This window comes from Gracilinanus agilis, chromosome 6, assembly GCF_016433145.1.
Source record: "Gracilinanus agilis isolate LMUSP501 chromosome 6, AgileGrace, whole genome shotgun sequence".
Lineage (NCBI taxonomy): Eukaryota > Metazoa > Chordata > Mammalia > Didelphimorphia > Didelphidae > Gracilinanus > Gracilinanus agilis.
In genome coordinates this window covers 127,152,657-127,166,183 of record NC_058135.1, presented here as the reverse complement: position 1 = coordinate 127,166,183, position 13,527 = coordinate 127,152,657, and the positions used below count along the sequence as shown (strand labels likewise).

The 13,527-nt window shown below is 36.1% G+C and overlaps 2 pseudogenes; both read left to right on the top strand.

Annotated features, from left to right (window-relative positions):
* The first annotated feature begins 4,334 nt into the window (after positions 1-4,334).
* On the top strand, positions 4,335-5,838 carry LOC123252343 (annotated as a pseudogene).
* A 1,491-nt stretch (positions 5,839-7,329) lies between these two features.
* LOC123252342 lies at positions 7,330-8,833 on the top strand (annotated as a pseudogene).
* Positions 8,834-13,527: the final 4,694 nt, after the last annotated feature.

The window sequence follows — 13,527 nt, the reverse complement described above, 5'->3', positions numbered from 1 at the left end:
GAAGGGAGGAAGGGAGGAAGAAAGAAAGAAAAGAGGAAAGAAAAGAAAAGAAATATACTATAACATTCCTTTAACATATTAGTTTTTAAAATGTGACAATTTATAAAAATTTAGATCACACAAATCTTTCTGGAAAAATATGCATGTCTGCATGTGTATCTACATCTCAGAAAGTAAGATACATTCATTTTTCCAAGGATTCATATAATAATTTTGCTAATTATTATCATTATTATCAGAAACAGAAAAACATTTCAAACAATAAACACCCATAGAGTCTCAGCATCTACTTTTAGCAGTAAAATACATGGCAATGGATCCTAAGCATTTCCGAAGAAAACTCATATAATGTTAAGACATTTGTACTTTTGTCCTTGTTCTATCTTCCAGGAAAAGCTAATTGATTAAATGAAATTGGGTTGCTTATCACTGGAGGGTATTGATGATTTCAGATAGATGCTCACAGTAACTAGTGATTGATATTGGGAAGAGAACAAACCAGAATGGGAACTTGAGCTGATAGCATTATAGAAGAATCACTTTGACCCTGAAGGGGATGCCCTACAACAGTGCTGGCAAGATATTGGCATGCATGCCAATCAGGCACTGGGGAAATTGCTCCATTCCCCCTCTACTGCACCTGAGGACATTTATTTTTGCATTCCCCACTCCTCTGCCCAGCTGCCCAAAGTAAGCACTTCCTCCCTCTGCTCTCTGGGTAATGCTGGGGATTCACAGGCAGCTTGAAGTTGCAGTTTGGGCACATTAACTTGAAAACCTTCACCAACACTGCCCTAAAACCTTGAAGTGGAGATGTTGCACAGGAGGAACTGATTGAATTCTATTGCGAATTGGTCTAAGTCAGATGTTCAGAGCTTATAAAGGCTACATATAGAAATAGAATGGCTTAAAATAATAAGAATAAAGTGGGGGCAGCTGGGTGATTCAGTGGATTGAGAGTCAGGTCCAGAGATGGGAAGTCCTGGGTCCAAATCTGGCCTCAGACACTTACTAGCTGTGTGACCCTGGGCAAGTCACTTAACTCCCATTGCCTAGCCCTTATTGCTCTTCTGACTTGGAACCAATACACAGTATTGATTACAAGATGGAAGGTAAGAGTTTAAAAAAAAAGAATAAAATTACTGCCACCAGAAATTATGGAAAGGTTATACTTAAAGAACATTTGAACATAAAGGACATTTTGATTAAAGTAGATTATGTAATGAAACAGTGAGAACTGGGGAACTTTTCACTCACAAAAGCTTGCAAAGATTTCTTATCAACTTCAGGGGTTCATAATGTGTAGTCCATGAATTTTTTTTAAATGTGAAATAATAGTGATTTATTTGTCACCAGATATCTTGCAGAGCAGAGTGGACAACCCTTGATGTCCTTTTTAAATGGGAAATTTTATGATTCTTTATCACTCTCCATTAGAAACTTTAGGTACATATAAGGTAGTTAGGATGAAGGTCGAAATGTCTTTTTTAATTGAATGACACAAAAGGTAAATAAGAGAAAAAACTGTGACCTATATTCAAACTGAGAAAAACAGAAATATTTTTGGTACTAAAATATTTTTTTCTAAAAATGTACATCACTGTACCCTTCCTAGATAAGTTTCTTTTAAAAAATATTTTATAACTATATTTCAACATAATTGGTTTCCTTTATCATCTCTGCATCTTATTTTATGTAATTTAAATTTTCTTCTGAGAAGTTATTGATAGGCTTCTTCAGATGGACAAAGGAGACCATGACATAGAAAAGGTTAATTCTATATCAAATCCATAGAAAGGCACAATTAGTAGCTAGAATTATATATGAAAAGATCATTGTCCTGTATAAACTGACAGATAATAAATCCCTACAATTCAGATATGAACCCAACCATCTTTAGGAATTCAGCAAATAAACTGTACTAAATCCAGAACATTATCACAGACAGAAGGTGAGTGGCACATTTATTGTGCCAGTAATTGTTCTGAGCTCTGGGTATATACATATTAGCAAAAAGATATTCCTTAACCTCAAGGAGCTTGCATTCTCATGGGTAAGACAACAAATAAAGGGGGTCTAAAAAGTGAGAAGAAGTAGGGAGAAGGGCCCATGCCAAAGAATGATTAAGAAGTCTGGAAAATCAAAAGCATGATTGTGGGGTGGAGGGCGGGGGAGGAAGGTGTGGGATGAAGTATGATTCATCTGCTAGAAGGTGTTCCTTACAAGGACATTTTAAGATGGAAAGACAGTCGAGTCATGGTAGGCAAAGTCTGGAGAGAGTCAGAAGTACAGTCAGAGAAGGAAGAAAATCATCCAGATATTACATTGATCCATAAAAGTGTAAGAATAACATTTAAAAATAAATGTTGATACATATATGGTATTGTTTCATTACAAGCTACCTGTAATGAAAAACTTCCAAAATATAGAGACCTAGAGGTAGAGATTAAAAACATGTGCTAACAAACAGAATATTACATGCTATCCCTTCCACTACTAGTTGTCCTAAAAATCCTTTTCAATATGTCTTCAGAAGAGGATTTCATACCACATTAAAAAAGGCAGTTTATTTCATTCGCCTCTGCAATAGTTGGCAGAACATTAACTAAAAGAGAATAACTGTGGGATAGTGACCTATCCTCAGGTCATTTCCCTCTGAAAACCATAAAAAATAAGGAAAGGAGATGCTTGTGAAAATAATAGTGGTTCCCATTTATTATATAGGGTATCCCAAAAGTCTTCAGGCAATTTTAAAGTATAAAAACTTAAAACTGCATAAAGCTTTTTCCTTTCCTTTCCTTTCCTTTCCTTTCCTTTCCTTTCCTTTCCTTTCCTTTCCTTTCCTCCTCTTCTCTTTTCTCTTTTCTTTTCTTCTTTCCCCCCTCTTTCTTTCTTTCTTTCTTTCTTTTTTCTTTCTTTCTATTTATTTGGTGGTGGTCATGGTAGTAATGGGGAAAGCAAGTATTCATTATTTATTTATTTAGATTTTAAAAAATTAATTTATTTAGCATAATTTATTCCAAGATATATCAGCCTTTCCCTTTCTCTTCCCTATACCATAAAAGGCATCACCCTGACAAAAATATATGTTTGTGTATATATATATATATATATATATACATATATACATGTAGGTTATGTCTTTCGTGTTTCTATTTTTTAGTTTGTTCTCTGGACATTCATAAGTTACTCTTCAAGTATTAATTTTATAGCTGTATATAACATTCTTTAAGTTCAACTCATTTTACTCTTCATTACTTCATGCAAGTCTTTCAAATAAAAAAAAAATAACTTGCTCATTGTTGCTTATGGTGCAGTAGTATTCCATCAAAATAATACACCTCAAATTGTCTAGCCATTTCCCAATTGATGGACATCTCTCAATTTCCAGTTCTTTGCCACTACAAAAAGAACTGCTATAAATATCTTAGAACATATAGTTTCTTTTCCTTTTCCCCTGATCTCCTAACACAAGCATTTATAGTGTCTGTTATATGTACTTTACAAATATTTTCTCATTTGATCCTCACAACAACCCTTTGAGATATGTTCCATTTACAGTTGAGGAAATTAAGGCAGACAATGAAGACAGGGTCAGATATCTAGTACGTATCTGAAGTTGAAATTGAACTCAAGTTTCTGACTCCTGGTTCAGTGCTCTATCCTGTATAGTGTCCTATAAACATTATCTTGTAAAGTGATCTACAAACATTTTAATCTGACCCCAAAAATATCACTGTTGGCTTTATGCAAAAGACTATACAGGGGGCAGCTGGGTAGCTCAGTGGAGTGAGAGTCAGGCCTAGAGACAGGAGGTCCTAGGTTCAAACCCGGCCTCAGCCACTTCCCAGCTGTGTGACCCTGGGCAAGTCACTTGACCCCCATTGCCCACCCTTACCACTCTTCCACCTATGAGACAATACACCGAAGTACAAGGGTTTAAAAAAAAAAAAGGAAAAAAAAAGACTATACAAAATGTCACCAAAATGATTATATTTGGATTTTTTCCCTTTGCACACTCACAGAGTTATTATTTATTTTCTATCCCCATTTCCCTTTCTCAGTCCTCAATGGAATTCACTTCTTTTTCTTCTAGGGATATTTTTTTGCCTATCAGAATCTCAAAGGAGAAAGTGTGTGAGGGGGTCAATGAGTCCAACCTAATTTTATTGACTAGAATATTATCTCTTTATTCTATGACTTGAGTCTGTATTCCTAACAACCCAGATTGATTTTTACCAATTGGCTCCACAATTATACAGGAAATCCCCTTTGACACAATATCCTTGATTAAAAAACAGGAATGCCAGAGCCGGTTGTCACTTGGAGCAGCCATGGGTAAAGTGAACATGGCCAAGCTATTGTAGTTTAACTTTAGGGTTCCAATTGAAATTGAAATGGGCAGGAAGAATCTTCAAACCTTGTAGTTGGATTGTCTTTAATGCGAGCCTTAAACATGATGATTGTAATAAGATTTTGAAAGAACTGGCAAACTGGCAAAACATTAGCTTTTAGCTTATGAGTAAAACTAAAACTGTCCAAGGTTATCAGTTGACAAATGCAGGTTATGATTACCCACTTCTTTGCTGTCTTGAAGACAGGTGGTTGTCTCCATTAGAAATCAGATGGTTGTTGGCAAAGAATTGGATATTGACATTGTTGCAAATGAAGAGGAGAAACAATTTGCACGAAAACATCATAGACTGGGAAGGACTTCATTCCATAATTTGGCTTCATTTATCCCATTTATCTGCCATGAAGAAATTTGCCTATACAAAGGCACTCTATGAGAGGAAAGTTCCAATTCCAAAACTAATAGATGATAATCAACATGCGATAGTCATGGAGCTCATAGAGGGTTACCCTTTGTGCCAGATACATCTCATTGAAGATTGTGCCACAGCATAAAATGAAGCCATGTAACTAATGATTAAAATTGCCAATCATAGATTAATTCATGGTGATTTCAATGAATTCAATCTAATTTTGGATAAAGATGACCACATAACCATGACTGATTTCCCACAAATATTCTCAACATCTCATTCAAATGACAAACAGTACTTTGACAGAGATGTTAAATCCATAAAAGATTTTTTCATAAGATATTTCAATTATGAAAGTGGACTTTTGCCAACTTTTAGAGAAATCAGGAGGGACTCTCCTGTTGTAGAAATTTCTGCCAGTGGATCTACAAAAGAAATGCAGGAAGATGGTGAACTTCTTCATCTGCTAGCTCCTGATGGTGAAAGTCTTGGAACAGGTGAAGGATATGAACGTCCTTCTTCACTTGAAGAACTGACAGAGAAAGTGAAGACTACAAAGTGGGAAGATGGAAGAAACTTCATAGATAAATTAGCTGACAATTCTAAAATGAACTCCTCTGAAGAAGGTATGAAGAAATACAGATGTGCTGTCTAAGAATAAGGCTAGTGCACAGAATTTTGAAATGACTGAATTCAATCATTTATTAGGAAAAATTCAGGGAGAGACTGTTGAAGAAAGCAAGAGAAAGTGCATAAGGTATTCTCCCCTGATTTTCATGAAGAGGAAAAAAGCACCAAAAATATCACCAAGGAAGAAGATCAAATACATCAAGGAAGAATTCCTGCTGATTTTCAGGAAGATGAATGCCCTGATCTGGTTAACTTGTCAGCATTAAGCAAAGAACTAAAGATTTTCAGGGATGCAAACTTGGAACAAATTAATCAACACAGAATAAAATTTGAGAATGTTACTTCCATAAAGCAGTATTGTAAGCTTTTCCCCAAAGCCTCAAGAACTGGCAGAACCAAAGGGGAAGCATCAATTGACCAACCAACAAAAAGTTATAGATAGACAATAATTATAGAAGTGAGAAAATAACCAAATAACAGAAAGAAAACATGCAACATTAAGTCAAACTTGGAAGCGACTAGTTTGGGGGAGATAAAGTTTGGTACTTTTTCTAAAATATGGTTCATAATGTATTAGGGGGGAAGTATATTATCCTGGAGGTGCTATTTATCCTGGAGGTGCTATCTATTGTGTGTGTATATATAGCTAGCCATTCTGTCATTTATAGTAGGAAAATCTCTATTTTGAAGTAATTGTTTGATTTTTTTCAAGAAAACACTTATAAACTTTTCTTGCAAGTTTAATGAATGGAATCTTTCTGAATGGCATTTGGGGCAATATTTCATATGCTGAATTGTCATTTTTAATCTTCTGGTCACTGGAGCATTTTAATCCTGTGGAAATTTGACAAAGAAAATATATTCTAAATATCCAATTGAAATATGCCTTAGAGTAATAGAATCAGTGACTCTTCAGAATTGGAAATCTCAGTGTTTATCTAGTCTAACCTAGACCTTTACAATATCCCCAACAGACCATTCAACCCCTACTTGGAACCTAAAAAGTAGTTTTGACTTCTCAGACTTCTCTAGTTACACTGTTTCTTTGAAACTGTCTGCAATTATAACCTCCTTTAGAAGAATGACCCAGAAATAAGAGACAGTAAAAATATTGTCCATCTTAGTTTAACTACAATGAGACAAAACCACATTTCTGCAGTTCACGTAAATAATACCTAAGATAAGACTGTATCATCAATACCTATTTATTTAGTGTTTATGTACAAGATGCAGCATTGGGCATTTGCAAGTGCTGATCAAGATACATATACTTTATGCTTGGCACTATGCTAGGCACCAGGAATTATTGAGAGGAGAAATCATTGTGGAGAAGGGCTCATTTTCCTCTTTGCTGCCACCAATAGCTAACCAGCTGCTCCTAACATGTGGAGAGGCACAGGAGCCCTGGGAGTTGCTGAACCCCTTTACACCAACACTACTTTTAGAATTCCAGCCCTTCGCTTACTGCCATCAACTAGGTAAAACCACTGTGTAGAGGGGACCAGCCTTTCCCACCAATTGGCAGGCAAGCCGGCCTTCAGTAAAGCAACAGGATACCTGGGGAAAGAGACAAACAGGTGCTGATAAGTCAAACCACCACCACCACCACTGTAACTATCAGCTCCATTTAGATCCTGATAAACTCTTCCCAAGAACCTGAACTATCATCCTGTGATGTAGCCTAGAAACTGCTCCTACAAGTCTTGTAGCCACTTCTATTGAAGACGGAGAACAGAAAGTCCTTGTCTCCAGAGTCCTTGGTTTTGTCAAATAGTTCCATATCAGAAATTGATATATTTATTAAGGGAAGTGATATTAAAAGAGAGAGAGAGAGAGAGAGAGAGAGAGAGAGAGAGAGNAGGAAATCCCCTTTGACACAATATCCTTGATTAAAAAACAGGAATGCCAGAGCCGGTTGTCACTTGGAGCAGCCATGGGTAAAGTGAACATGGCCAAGCTATTGTAGTTTAACTTTAGGGTTCCAATTGAAATTGAAATGGGCAGGAAGAATCTTCAAACCTTGTAGTTGGATTGTCTTTAATGCGAGCCTTAAACATGATGATTGTAATAAGATTTTGAAAGAACTGGCAAACTGGCAAAACATTAGCTTTTAGCTTATGAGTAAAACTAAAACTGTCCAAGGTTATCAGTTGACAAATGCAGGTTATGATTACCCACTTCTTTGCTGTCTTGAAGACAGGTGGTTGTCTCCATTAGAAATCAGATGGTTGTTGGCAAAGAATTGGATATTGACATTGTTGCAAATGAAGAGGAGAAACAATTTGCACGAAAACATCATAGACTGGGAAGGACTTCATTCCATAATTTGGCTTCATTTATCCCATTTATCTGCCATGAAGAAATTTGCCTATACAAAGGCACTCTATGAGAGGAAAGTTCCAATTCCAAAACTAATAGATGATAATCAACATGCGATAGTCATGGAGCTCATAGAGGGTTACCCTTTGTGCCAGATACATCTCATTGAAGATTGTGCCACAGCATAAAATGAAGCCATGTAACTAATGATTAAAATTGCCAATCATAGATTAATTCATGGTGATTTCAATGAATTCAATCTAATTTTGGATAAAGATGACCACATAACCATGACTGATTTCCCACAAATATTCTCAACATCTCATTCAAATGACAAACAGTACTTTGACAGAGATGTTAAATCCATAAAAGATTTTTTCATAAGATATTTCAATTATGAAAGTGGACTTTTGCCAACTTTTAGAGAAATCAGGAGGGACTCTCCTGTTGTAGAAATTTCTGCCAGTGGATCTACAAAAGAAATGCAGGAAGATGGTGAACTTCTTCATCTGCTAGCTCCTGATGGTGAAAGTCTTGGAACAGGTGAAGGATATGAACGTCCTTCTTCACTTGAAGAACTGACAGAGAAAGTGAAGACTACAAAGTGGGAAGATGGAAGAAACTTCATAGATAAATTAGCTGACAATTCTAAAATGAACTCCTCTGAAGAAGGTATGAAGAAATACAGATGTGCTGTCTAAGAATAAGGCTAGTGCACAGAATTTTGAAATGACTGAATTCAATCATTTATTAGGAAAAATTCAGGGAGAGACTGTTGAAGAAAGCAAGAGAAAGTGCATAAGGTATTCTCCCCTGATTTTCATGAAGAGGAAAAAAGCACCAAAAATATCACCAAGGAAGAAGATCAAATACATCAAGGAAGAATTCCTGCTGATTTTCAGGAAGATGAATGCCCTGATCTGGTTAACTTGTCAGCATTAAGCAAAGAACTAAAGATTTTCAGGGATGCAAACTTGGAACAAATTAATCAACACAGAATAAAATTTGAGAATGTTACTTCCATAAAGCAGTATTGTAAGCTTTTCCCCAAAGCCTCAAGAACTGGCAGAACCAAAGGGGAAGCATCAATTGACCAACCAACAAAAAGTTATAGATAGACAATAATTATAGAAGTGAGAAAATAACCAAATAACAGAAAGAAAACATGCAACATTAAGTCAAACTTGGAAGCGACTAGTTTGGGGGAGATAAAGTTTGGTACTTTTTCTAAAATATGGTTCATAATGTATTAGGGGGGAAGTATATTATCCTGGAGGTGCTATTTATCCTGGAGGTGCTATCTATTGTGTGTGTATATATAGCTAGCCATTCTGTCATTTATAGTAGGAAAATCTCTATTTTGAAGTAATTGTTTGATTTTTTTCAAGAAAACACTTATAAACTTTTCTTGCAAGTTTAATGAATGGAATCTTTCTGAATGGCATTTGGGGCAATATTTCATATGCTGAATTGTCATTTTTAATCTTCTGGTCACTGGAGCATTTTAATCCTGTGGAAATTTGACAAAGAAAATATATTCTAAATATCCAATTGAAATATGCCTTAGAGTAATAGAATCAGTGACTCTTCAGAATTGGAAATCTCAGTGTTTATCTAGTCTAACCTAGACCTTTACAATATCCCCAACAGACCATTCAACCCCTACTTGGAACCTAAAAAGTAGTTTTGACTTCTCAGACTTCTCTAGTTACACTGTTTCTTTGAAACTGTCTGCAATTATAACCTCCTTTAGAAGAATGACCCAGAAATAAGAGACAGTAAAAATATTGTCCATCTTAGTTTAACTACAATGAGACAAAACCACATTTCTGCAGTTCACGTAAATAATACCTAAGATAAGACTGTATCATCAATACCTATTTATTTAGTGTTTATGTACAAGATGCAGCATTGGGCATTTGCAAGTGCTGATCAAGATACATATACTTTATGCTTGGCACTATGCTAGGCACCAGGAATTATTGAGAGGAGAAATCATTGTGGAGAAGGGCTCATTTTCCTCTTTGCTGCCACCAATAGCTAACCAGCTGCTCCTAACATGTGGAGAGGCACAGGAGCCCTGGGAGTTGCTGAACCCCTTTACACCAACACTACTTTTAGAATTCCAGCCCTTCGCTTACTGCCATCAACTAGGTAAAACCACTGTGTAGAGGGGACCAGCCTTTCCCACCAATTGGCAGGCAAGCCGGCCTTCAGTAAAGCAACAGGATACCTGGGGAAAGAGACAAACAGGTGCTGATAAGTCAAACCACCACCACCACCACCACTGTAACTATCAGCTCCATTTAGATCCTGATAAACTCTTCCCAAGAACCTGAACTATCATCCTGTGATGTAGCCTAGAAACTGCTCCTACAAGTCTTGTAGCCACTTCTATTGAAGACGGAGAACAGAAAGTCCTTGTCTCCAGAGTCCTTGGTTTTGTCAAATAGTTCCATATCAGAAATTGATATATTTATTAAGGGAAGTGATATTAAGAGAGAGAGAGAGAGAGAGAGAGAGAGAGAGAGAGAGAGAGAGAGAGAGAGAGAGAGAGAGAGAGAGAGAGAGAGAGAGAGAGGCGTTACCATCTGTTTAGTTGTTGTACCTTAAAGACCTCGGGACCTTTAAATCTGACTTGCCACTGAAACCTTCCATATGTATTAAGTTTATCCTCCATTAGAATGGGAAGTCTTTGAGAGCAGGCACTGTCTTTTCTGTTTGTATCTCTAGGACTTAACATAGAACTCTGTACATAGTAACTACATAATAAGTACAGCACTTCATTCATTTATACAAAAGCCAAGAAAAGAAATAATTCTTGTAACCATGTTGGATAGATGCTAAATCAAAACATTTGGATCTTCCCTACTTCGCCTTGTAGACAAGGTAGAGTGGTAAGAGCAGCCAACAAAATGGCCATCAAATGATTTCTTTGATTGCTAACAAGATAATTTCATGGCAAAATTGTTTAATAGAACCACAAGAGGTTCGTTGTAATCCAGACAAAAGTTAATCTTTTCAAAAATGTGTAATCTAAAAGCAAAAATAAATGAAATATGGCTTCATCAAAAAGGAGCCTCAATAGTCTTCACTTCTACCAGAAATTGTAGAGTACTGGTAGCCCACTACCCTTCTTGTACAAACAACAGGACTCCTATAGGACAGGGTTGATCTCTTAGTCAATAAAGGGATTAGAGCAACGTGATATAAATCTCAGGGCTTGATGAGTGAAGGAAGGAAAGTGGAAATTTTCACTCAAATGCCACAAGACAAAAGGCTTCTATTTGGAATTTTAGACAGAGGGGAAACTGATGCAATCTCTATCAGCAGCACAGTGCTGGCCCCTACCTGAGATCTTCAATGGAAATAGGAATTTGATCAAATTCTGTGAGCATTTATTTAAGCAGGACCCACTGTGGGTAAGACAATGGGCTCAGCATTGAGATCTGAAGACAAACCCCCTGCCCCAAACACTTCTTGCCCTCTCAGCCTGAGTGCCTTCAGAACAGGAGGCACCCCAACTGAGCCTTGAAGGAAGCTGAAGGGATGATGAGGTAAGATCTCCTAGACTTTGGAGAGCCCAGGCAGTAAAAACAGGATAGACAAGAGTTAGAATGTAGAATGTGACTTCTTTTCAAACCTTATTTTCCCCCAACACTGCTTTAGAAAGAACACTCTCTAGATTTATTCTCTAGTGTAGGACTCTGCTAGGTTTCTATTGATTATTTTTTAGAAACAAGTTTTATTTGGTTTGTTTTTATATCATGGTCATATCTCAAGAAGCAACATACTCTGTGGAGAGGGCACTGGATTTAGAGTCAGGAATTTCAAATATGCTTCTGGCACTTCCCAATTGTGTGATCCTGGGCAAGTCACTTCATTGTTATGGGCTTCAGCTTCCTCTTAGGGAGGCAAGGAAGGAAGAAAAGGAGGCAACTATTTACTAAACAACTACTATGTGCTAGACCCGTGTTCTTCACACTTTACAAGTATTATCTTATTTGATCTTCACGACCCTGGGAGGTAGGTGCTATAATTATCCTCATTTTATAGGTGAGGAAACTGAGGCAGAGAGAGGTTAAATGGTTTGCCCAGGGTCACCCACCAGTGAGTGTCTGAGGCTAAATTTGAACTTAAGTCTCCCTGATTCTAGGAGTAGCACTTAAAGTCAGAAAGACATGAGTTCAAATAATAGACAAATAAAGACATGAGTTCATAGCATTTGGCTATGTAGTAGAGATTTTATTAAATTTCACAAGCATTCATTTGGTAATTTTTCTTAGGTGATAATATAAATGAAAAGAACACTATAATATCCAGACAAGACCATATTTACAGTACATGTTGTAGTCTTCCTTTTGAATATTTACATGGTCACTTCCTTCTCCCTATGCCTCTATTCAGATAATCATAATTTTTGTTTGTTAGCTTGTTGATATGGTCAATTATGTATATGGTTTTCCTAATGTTGAACCATCCTTGCATTCCTGGTATAAATCCCACTTGATCATGATGGATAACCCTCTTGATCACTTACTGGAGTCTTTTTGCTAGTATTCTATTTAAGATTTTTGCATCTATGTTCATTAGGGAGATTGGTCTGTAGTTTTCTTTCTCTGTTTTTGCCTCCTCCCCAACAATTCTATTCCAGAATAAAAAGGAAACACTGTTATCTTGTGTTCTTGGGTCACAGACTTTGATCTGGAAGGGAACTTAGATCTGGAGACCTAGTCTAGGCTCCTCCATCTGTAAAATTAGTAAATTAAGACATAGAAAAGTTATTACTCACAGATAACAAGTGGTTGAGCCAGAATTACTATTAATTTCTGGAAAATGTTATATTACTACATGATATTGGTCAAGCCATTTAAACTTTTTGAGCTTCAGTTTTCGTCATCTGTAAAATGGGAATACTATCTGTAATATCTAACTCACATGGCTGTTGTGAATATCAAATGACATAATTTAAGTCTACAATTTTGCAAATCTTAAGGTGCTACATAAATATTATTATTAGAGAAACTTTTCCTGATTCTTGTAGTTATTAGTGCCTCCTCTCTCCCCATTATCTTGTACTTATCTATTTGCATTGTCTCCTAATTCAAATTAAGTTTCTTAAAAGAAGGGTCTTTTTGTTTGAATCTTTCTTTCTCTAGTGTCAACCAAAGTACTTTATCAACGGCCACTGCTTATTAAGTGGTTGTTGAATTATTGATTATCTGGAGTAAAGATTTTTAATTTAAAAATTTTGTTTGACAAAAGTTGTTAACAGAACAGCATTTTGGCAGAAATCTGGTTTGTACCAAGATTTTATACCATATATTACAATAAGCTCTAATTGAGTAAATAACTTTAATATTAAAAAGTCACAGAATTTTTAAAAAATTAGAGAACTAAAAAATAAAAGAGAAATCATAACCAAAGGATAACAGAGAACTTCTTAAAAGGTAAAAAAAAAACCAACCCCAACTTTAATTATATAAAATTGAAAAGCTTTTGTAGGAATGACAGCAATGTGGTTAGAATTAGATAAGAACTGGTGAACCAGGGGAAGAGTAATCTTCATAGCAAATATTTCTGAAAAAAGTTTGATATTTAAGATAGATAGGAAATGGACACAAATATAAAAAGACAAGTCATTCCAGAAGATAAGCGATGAAAGAACAGAAGCAGGAAGTTTTCAAAAGGAGAAATTCAAGTTATCAAAAACCATGTGAAAGAATGCTCCAAAATGCAAAAAGAAAAATGCAAACTGAAATGACTCTGGTGTTTCATCTCACACCCAGTTTGGCAGTGATGAGAAAAACCA